The sequence below is a fragment of the Nipponia nippon genome, unplaced genomic scaffold, assembly GCF_047370975.1.
Source record: "Nipponia nippon isolate SJK-2023a ecotype South Korea unplaced genomic scaffold, ASM4737097v1 scaffold_3, whole genome shotgun sequence".
Lineage (NCBI taxonomy): Eukaryota > Metazoa > Chordata > Aves > Pelecaniformes > Threskiornithidae > Nipponia > Nipponia nippon.
The window spans coordinates 5,133,296-5,142,930 of NW_028262347.1; the positions used below are offsets into that span (position 1 = coordinate 5,133,296).

Here is a 9,635-nt window from a genome sequence, read left to right on the forward strand (position 1 = left end):
TTTGCCAAAAAAAAGAAAAAAAAAAAAAAAAGAAAAAAGATCCAGCCCTTGCAGCCGTCTCCGGTCACTCCTGAGTACCACAGCGGGAAGAGGAGGACCCTTCCCTTCGCTAAGGGCATGCGAGGACAGACAGCAGACCCCTGCCAAGCTCTATCCAGAATTAAATTCCACAAGACATTTTAACTCCAAGTCCTGCAAGTCACATTTACAGAGCTAATTCCACCCCATTTCTCTAAGAAAAAAAAAAAAAAATTGGATTCCCTTTCATGCCACAAGTGGCCTCTAAGAGATGCCACGGCGAACACGTGAGCAGCTCCAGGACATGCAGGTGTAATGCCCCACCACCACCCATACAACAGTGCATCATGGAGTCCAGTCTTACACTTGCACCTTGCTCAAAGTGCCTTCCAAGAAACAGTTAAATACTATTTTTTCTTGTCCTTTATTTAAAGGGATATTTTTAATGCATTCAGGAAAGTTATTGCTTTCCACCCAAAAGTCCTGGCAAGGGACTTATGGTTCCTTAGACTTTAAGGATCCTCAGCCCTTGGTCATCTTATCTCACCTGCTAAACTGCAGAGGCAAGGATAATGTCACCTCCTGGATTTTAGTGGAGGGAATTCATGTTCCTTGCCAAGCACATAAACACAAAACTTTCCAATAACTTATATTCAAACTGGGTCTCAGGACTTTACCCAGGAAAACAGGACTCCCTTGCAGAAGCCACCCAGTGATGTTCAGAGTATGAATCACGAAAGCAAGAATCACGAGTGAGTGTAAAAATAGCAAGGATTCTGCACATACCTTTTTTTAAGCCTCACACCTACTCAGAAATGATCTCTTGGTCAGCTGTCAAGAACTGCTTGAGGTTTTTTTTTTTTTTTCTTTTTATTACTATTTAAATTCAGAGCAAATGTTTCTGATTCATAAAAATGGAGTAACTGTGAACACATTTTCCAAAGCAGCCCTCTCAAGAATGCTTTGTTTAGGTCTTGCAAAAGGCCAATCTCAAAATAAACTTTTTTAGGAGGTTTTTAAATGTCAGTGACAGTCTTTGCTCATATTTCTGCATTCCCCTGTTTTGAAAATTAAACATTTTTAATCACTGTAGGAGTCATACCTGAGACACAGAAAATAAAGAGAAATCTTCTGACAGAAAACCCATAGGATGGATTTGACTGGTTTCATCAGAGATGACTGTTGTGCAAAGATCGACAGTTTCAATTTATGAGATTTAAATATTGACAAGGTACCATCGGCGACTCTAATTCTAAAAAAAAAAACCAAACAAACAAAAAAACCTGCTCCTGGGAACCAGCACATTACAATAATAGAACAAACTCAGTATTTGCAAATAGCATCACTATTAACAACAGCAACAGCATTTCATTTTCAGCACTGAGGACCCTGTTGCACCAGCTGATATATATATATATGTGGCAATATTCACAGCAATAAAATAGCTCTGACACCTCCATCGCCTTCAGGTCATTTAAAACATGGGCCCTGTGGTCACCACATTAATTTTCTCTGTGCACCTTCAGAAACACACCTCTGGTTCCTCTGCTTCAAGTTTTGGCTACTTGTCCCAGGTTTTGGAGCTTTCCACAACTCCTTTGCTTTGTCACTTGGACACAGTCAGGGACCAGCCACCTCCTTCAACCACCACCACCCTTGAAAACCCCTTCAGCTGCTCTCCATACCCCCCTTTTACCCCACACCAACATAAGTTTAGCCAGCAAAAAGTCCTTGAAGAAACAAGAAGGCATCTTCTCTACCACATCCTTTCCCTCAGCAAGGTAATGTCACATCCCCTCGCTGATGCTCTCGTATCAGGCCAGCAGCCCCATGGCTGTGAAAGGCCAGAAACAGCAACTCAAAATACCTATATGTATTTCACGGGCCAACAGCACGCTCGGCACAGCACAAGCCAAGGGGGGGGGGAAAAGCATCCCCAGTCTAAAGAGTTGACAGTTGTGGTGTTTATTCTATTTCTAGTAACACTACCATAAAGTTTTAATAAATGCTTCATTAAAACATCAACTGTCTGTCCAGCCAGTCAATTATCACTCATAATCACAGCTATATAACTATATACTGTCTTCTACAGATGTTCTTACATCTGTGTGAAACACGCTCCCCACCTCTGCAACGTCCTTGGAACATCTGTTGAATATTTGTAAATGTTTTCTCAATATATACGTGAAATGATACTGTCTTGTTTATAATGCATCTACTGTCCCACTACCCTGGGCGCCCCTTTAAATCATTAAAAAGGTATTTCCTTGTTGTTTACAATGTACTGGTCTCTTGATAGCTCTTTGCCGTATCTATTTAAATGGCGTTTAGATTTTCACTTAGTAACAGATTACACTGAGCCTCCATCTTATCACAGGAGTTATTAGGACCTAATCCTTTATAAGCACTAAAGTTATTAGACTTGTGAGAATATTTTCTTCCTTTCCATAAATAATCTGTTGCGGAGAAAAAAAAGGAGGGGAAAAAAAAGCCACTTGCATCCCTGCTCACCCAGGCAACAGTCCCAGCCCTGGAGAGAAAACCTGCCTCGCCTGCTCCTCCTTTGCCCCCAGCAAAGGAAATCAAATTTGTTTGTACCTAAAGGCTTCTTGGGAGGAAAAGCAAATTGCACTAAGTCCTGGCCAGCACCCCCCTGCCAGCGCAGGAAAAAAGTCCTCGGAGAAGGTTTGCCTGGTGCAACCAGAGTTAACCCTAACGCATCCTTGCTGGCGCTGCAGGAGGGGTGCAGGAGGCGGCCGCGTGGGCTCTGAGCAGCAACAGGACCCCCCCTCTTTGAGAGTAATAGCAGCAAAGATGGGGGGACAAAGCGGTCCCATAAATACAGCCCCTTTGGCTGATGCGGGTGTCCCCTGGACAGCAAAGAGCCAAGGGCAGGGGGTCGGGGGCTCACCCCATCTCGGGTGGGGTGTCGGTTGCAGAGCCTGAAACAGGCAATGCTGACACAAAGCAAGGTGTTTCCATCAGAAAGCGCCGTTTGCGAGGAAAAAACTATTTTAGGCTGCTTTTCCCATTTTTAAGCAGATCCCTCCACGGCAAAGAAAAAAAAAGTGAAGCAAGGGAAGAGGGGTGAGAGCCCAGCTACAGAAGGATCTGCAGAGACCTTTGTAACCCCCGTCCATCCCCATATCCACAGCACGCAACCAGGCGAAGCTGCTTCTCTGCTCAGACACCAGATCTCTCCGCTACAACATCTTCCCCAAGAGCACCAGGGGCACAAACTGATTTTAAAAGCTGTCCTGTCCAAGGAGCAAAAAGCTTGGGGACAGAGAGATGCACGGGGAGAACTGCTTCCATTTTGCAAGGGCTTCATCCCTTCCCACCCCACAGAAAACCCCACAGGCTGACATTACTCCACTGGATTCTTGGATTTTGCCACCCAAGTCCCACCACTGTTTGACAGCTGCTTTCCAAGCCACTCTGCTAATAATTAATGCTGTTTTCTGCTATTTTGATAAGAAATCACGATTCTCCCCCCTCCCCGGTCTTCTCCTCTGCCCCCCTCCCCACCATCATACCCTGTGATGAAAGTTTGCTGGCTTCCCTGGGCAGCAAAACTTGGTCCTGGCAGGGGCTGGAGGTGGTGGGAAGAAACGGGGTGGGGAGATGGAGCAGAGCCCTTTTGGCAGGGGAAACCTCAACCTGCGTGACAAGGTGTGCAAACAGCATCTCCAACCACCCCTGCTAAATAAAAACACAGTGGGTTTCTGGAGAGCATCTCCAAGAGGTGCAGGGTAATGGGCAGGCAGAGCAGCTCGCTTCCCTCCCCGAATCCTCCCTGGCTCCTCCATCCCCACCCGGGCACTGACAGCTTGCGATGCTGGAGCTTCCCACCTCCTGCCACGGCTACAACAGAGATGCTCCAAAGTTAACGTCTTGCAACCACGGTGAGACAATCCCAGAACGGCAGCAATGAAGCGCGCTCTGCACGGGAAGAAGGAAGTTTCTCCTGCCTCCGAGGCAGCCTCACTCCTCCTCTCCCCTGGAAAATACATTTGCAAAAGGCAGCTGGGAAGGGCACAAACAACTCCCTGCAAACTCCTCGCAAACTCTCATTTGCTTGCTTTGCAAAAGCTGTGATTCGCCTCCACCGTCGTGGGTTTTTTAGGGTCTCTCTGCAAAAGAGACGCTCATTGCGGCACGCACTGGTAGAGTCACTTGTTTGGCAGCCCAAATTTCCGTGCACAGCAATTTCAGAGCATTTTTGCTAAACAACAGGAAAAAAAAAACAAAACATATCCCCAGTTGACTGCGCCGAGGCGAGCAGGGAAGGCTTGACAGCTCCAACAGGACATCTCATCCCACGACATGTCTACTGCTAATGCAAAATAAATCATCGCTGTGTCTCTCGGCATTTTTTTTTTTTCCTCATGGCATGTCTGCAATTTTGGCATTCAAAGGCAAATCGGCCGGGCTCCGAAGTCCACACATCCCTTCCCATGGTTTCTCCCCAGCACACACAAATACCCTATACTTTTCCCACCAGCGAGTCCTGCGGGGGGGGACACCCCCGAGGACGGATCCCATCCCCTTCCCTTCCCAATTAATTCGCTAGCGCACCTCTCCGAGCAACAAAAGAGAGTTGAACCAAACGTGCGGCACCTCGGCTTTCCTCTTTTTCTCCTCTCAAAATGTTTCTTTTCAGTTTTTAAAGACACCTTAACCCGCCATGTTGAACTGACAAGCTTTATAAATATTCATTTACCGCAGTTCGGGAGCGCTACGGGAAAATATGTATAGATGAGGGCTGCACATTTTGGCACAGCTGATTGCTTTCTTTTCTTTTCTTTTCTTCCCCCCACCGCCTTTTGCAGCGGCTTTTTCTTCCCCTCTTCCCTGCAAATTCAGAAGAAACCCACCCACAATAACTCTTGCCGAGACGTGCATCAGCCTAGTAAATTTGAAAGGAGGTCGCAGAAGCGTGTCTCAGGGAAGCACCAAAATGATAGATGTTACTTTAAAAAAAAAAAAAAAAAAAAAAGAAAAAGAGGAAAAAAGAAGAAGGGGGAAAAAGAAGAAGGGGGAAAAAAGAAGAAGGGGAAAAAGGCGGAAAAAAAAAGGAGGGGGGAGAGAAATGAGAGCATCTAAAATGCGATACGCTGAGGCAAAAAGAAAACCCCTGCACGCCTGCGATGAATTGCACGGGCACTGAAAACCCTGCCTGTGACAACTCCGGCGTGCCCTGCCCACGGAGGGCAGCGCGGGGAGCGGCACCCACGACCGCGGGGAGCGGCACCCACGAAGCCGGGCGCGGGTCGCGGCGGCCGCCGGGCGACCTGCCCGAGCCGCCCCGCCACCCGCACGCAAACACTTCGCAACAACTCCACCGCTTTTTTTTTTTTCCCCTTTCGAAGAGGAAAAAAAAAAAAAAAATCCCCATCCAGTTTCCCCCGCTTATAAAAAAAATATAAAAATTTTAAAAAGATTTTTACTATATCTTGGAAGGGGAAAAGCGACTCTCTCCACCCAAGCGATGCAAAACCCAATAAATAAAAGAAAGGGAAATGCCAGCCGGGAGGGTTTTGGGGGGGCTGCCGGGCGCGGTACCTTACCTGAGCAAGTTTGGCTTTTTGGGGGTGTTTTTCTTTTTTTTTTTTTTTTTTCCTCAGCGGCGAGACCCCCGCGGTGCGCGGCGCTGCGCGGCGCGGAGCCGACCGGTCCCTCCGCCCGCACCCGCGGCAGACTCATTCCAATATGGCATCCGCGCAGTGCGCATGCCTGCCGCTCTTTTTAGGGCTTTTTTTTTTTTTTTTTTTTTTTTATTTAGCAGCCAACTCCTTCAGTGACCTTTTTCAGCAGTTTCAAAAAAAAAAAAAAAAATCACATAGACACCCCAACCACCATCGCCCCGGCTCCGCCGCGCTGCGCGTCCGCGGTACCTCCGCGCCCCGAGCCGTGCTTCCACCGGGGACACGGACGAAAAAAACGAGGGGAGGATTGAAATCCACTCGTGGAATTGATGCCGCGGTTCCGCCGCGCTCCGCGCTGCGGGGCAGCGCGCAGCGGTAACACGGGATCGCCGTCCGCGCGTTAAATGCGATAAAATACCATCGAGCATTTTATACCGCAAAGTGGGAGCTCTGCCTCCGATCCTCCCCTCCCCACCGCAACCTTTTATTTCGGTTTCTTCCCTTATTTCGTGTCGGGAAGAAACTTGCAGGGAGGGAGATGGGGAAAAGAAGGGAAAGTAAAAAATGCACCGCGTCCCCTCCAGACCGCCCGTCCTCTCCGCTTCGCCGGGCTCCTGCGTTACCTCTTTATTCCCTGTTGCAGAAAATATATTAAAAAAAAAAAAAAAAAGCAGGCGAAGGCACAAGGCAAGATGCAAAATCAACTGGTGCGCACCCCTCCCGGCGCGCAGGCACACGCACAACTTTCTGTCCTTCGCTCGTTAGGTTATTTTATGGTTATTTATTTATTTAGAGGCTGCAGGGGATTCACGGCAGAATTGAGATGAACGTCGGCGTGTGGGGCTGTGCTTGTGCGGGGGTGTTCGCACGTACAGCCACGCTGAGGGATTTTTTCTGATTTTCTTTTCTTCCCTTTCGAGAAAATCGGCCCCAATGCAGGACTGGAAAACCTGGCCAGACACCCATGGCCCCCGCCCCGACTGTTCCTGCTCCCGGGGGTGCCAGAAAAATCCCCGGGGCGGGATGGGGACAAAAGCCCCCCCTGCAGCCGGGGTTATTTTGGGGGATGCTCCGACCGGCGGTGCCCGGCCGACTCCGGAGCTTTCCCTATCCGGCTTTGCTCAGCAGCCGGGCTCTGGGTGTATTTTACAGGGGTTTCGCTCCCTCCCTTGCAGCCCCGCCCAGGGGCTGCATAATGCTTCTTGCTGGGGATTTTTGGAGCCCCAGCTCCTTTCTCCTTGCAGGCAGGCAGGGGCCGCATCCCGGATAGGGCTGAGGATGGAGGCGGGTGCATCTGGAGCATCCTCCGGGATGGGGGCTGGCGCAGCACACACATATTCAACAGGTCTGGAGCAGAGCAGAGGGAAGGGGCAGCAACCAGTCCTGGGCTTTGTCTTCTCCACCGTGAAATTCACCCCAAACACTGGTGTGTCTGCCCCATGCCCGGGCTGTCAAGTTTGCCTCTCCACCCCACAGGCTCAGGTGCAATCGCTGTCTCCACTTGCTTTTCTCCGGTCATTTCTGAGCCGAGGTTTGAAGTTTCCAGGTGATCTTGCAAGCATCCCTTCTTGCAGGAGCCGGGGAGTGCTGCAGGGAGGGGTGGTCTCGCACCTCGGGATACGGCAAAGCGGTGGCACTGATTTCCCACGTGTGGCCCCAGCTCTCCTCTGTCCCATTGCAATCACCAGCACCCTTTGCACTGGTTCTTGCTGCAGATTCACCGCTGAACCTCCCCATCCCCTTTCCCTTCCACTCTCCTCATACCCTTTCTTTTCCATCAGCCTGTCATAGACACACTAGCACACTACAGGATGCAACAGAAATGAAGAAAGGTGTGATTTTATTCTCGGATACATTCGTGGAGAAGGTACCAAAGACTGGAGAAAAGAGCAAATATTGCAAACAGTGCATTTCTTCACCACAATCCACCTTCTTGCCGTTCATGGTCCACCTCTGAAAGGTCACGGAGATGGGTTCAGCCCCCCCACCCGTTCCAGTAGAGCTCCTGTAAAACATAGAAATTGAGTGGTTCATATTTTTCAGGCTTTGGGTTGGATGGGATTTCAAAACAGCAAGGGAACACTGTCAGAATTGCAAAATAAGACCAAAAACCCAAGCCAGGAAAGTGCTGAAGCCCCATTTCTCCAGATGATCGTGGAAGTGGCTGACATTTTCAGCATGGTGACATTTCAGCTTTTCAACATACTTTTGAAAGGAAGATGCTCTGCAAACACGATGTCTGTGTTCTCGGTCCTTTTAACCTGCTCTAAATAAGGTTACACTGAGATTCCTCTCGCTGCAGCACATTTCAATCTTAAGCTGGTGGCAGGTGACACTGCTGTCATCCAGCTTAGGGCCACAGCCACAGCGGCTCTCACAGTGTTTCAGATGTTTCTCCATCGCCTTGCCTTAACTCCAGATGCCTTTGTGCTCCAGTTCCATTCACATTTAAGTGCTTTTTGCAGGAGCTTTGGTTCAACTGAGCTCTCTGGAGCTTCTTCTTCCCTCTTGGCCTTGGTTTTCTCTGTCCTGTCCTCTTTTATTTTTATTTAGAGACTATTTCTGAAGCACTGACAGTGCATTTGGCCCTGTACGTAGCAATGTAGAAGAAAGCATTATCCTTGTCCAAAGAGTTTGAGATCTAAATTAGCTCTGTGGAAGGTGTCCAAGGAGGTGGATTTAAAAAAAAATAAAAATAATCAAAGCTGAGGAAGAAAATCCCTTTGGAATTTTTTTCTAAGCGGCTGCTACAATAAGACTTTCAGATATGAATGAAAAGGTGCAGATTTATATCAGGTCTGATCTGAACATGACTGTAACGGCTCCTGTTGGCAGCAAAGACTTTGGATCATGCTCATAGCTGAGAATACAAATTGGTTTAGTGGACATGAACTGCAGTAAGAGAAGAGAGATTTCATTTTAATACTACATTTTAGATCATCACTGGGAAAAAAGAAAGCACTTTGAGAAATACTGAATCGTACCGGCATAGTATCCCAAGACGTAAAATGGATTTAATCCCTGGTGAAAAAAACGCACTGAGGTTAACTCCAGTTTTAGTGTCAGTGACACTGTGTTCTCAGGGATGGATCCTCAGCTGATTAAAAGCAACTTGGCTACATTAATTTCCCTGCTATCCATGCTGTTTAATGTCACATCTGTTGGCAGCCACATGACACCCGAACTTGTATTTCAAGTTGGGAATAAAAGTTTCACATCTGGAATTTTTTGTTATTGTTGTTTTTAACAAAAATGCTTTCATGTAAATAGCACTGATAAAAAATGAGATTTATCTGAGCGCCAAGTACCCAAGTTGCGATGATCGTCCATCTGCCCTTGCCTCTGATGACCACCTCCAAAGGATATAACTGTTCACACTGCAAGTTTTCCATAGCTGAATGAGAGAAACATTTCCAACCCAGTGAAATTCAGCCAGTCCCATTACTTTAGATCAGATATCAGCAGTTCCTGATCTCCGGGATAGATTATCAATACACAAAACCTCTCCCATTTTCCAGGCTGTCGTCTTCAGCAGGTTCAGGTTTTTGGAGGAGAGGTGGGAATGTAAAAAGATCCCCTACACGAAGAGGCACAAGTATGTACACACACACAAATGTTATGGCATTAACCTTCCCAATTTCTCTCTTTTCTCCTGTCTCAGGAAGACAGATGTCCTGGGAGACATGATAGGATTTCTAGGTGGATGTGCATTTGGGTATCCATTTCTGGCCCCAATTTAGCCAGGAGGCTGAAGGACTCAGAGTACTCCACAAGCTTAACACAGTGCTCAGATCTGTATTTGCACACAGCGTCTAGATGTGTTCATAAACATGAGTAGATGGCACTAGCCCTGCAGATAGTGCAAATCGTAGGATCTGAGCCAACCTTTCTATAGGTAAAATGGCAAAACTCAGGCTCTGAAGGTTCATCTGTGACAAACACTATCAGACTGGGCAGAAGTTATTTGGT

General features: G+C 47.8%; 1 protein-coding gene across 2 annotated transcripts in view; it reads right to left on the bottom strand.

Annotated features, from left to right (window-relative positions):
* SFMBT2 (Scm like with four mbt domains 2) overlaps positions 1 to 5,712 on the bottom strand; it is a 120,421-nt gene extending 114,709 nt beyond the window's left edge. For both annotated transcript variants that reach the window (XR_015706800.1, XM_087767235.1), the window contains exon 1: positions 5,589 to 5,712. The gene's annotated coding sequence lies outside the window, so the exon portion shown is untranslated. The remainder of the gene's footprint in view (positions 1 to 5,588) is intronic.
* Between the last annotated feature and the right edge of the window lie 3,923 nt (positions 5,713 to 9,635).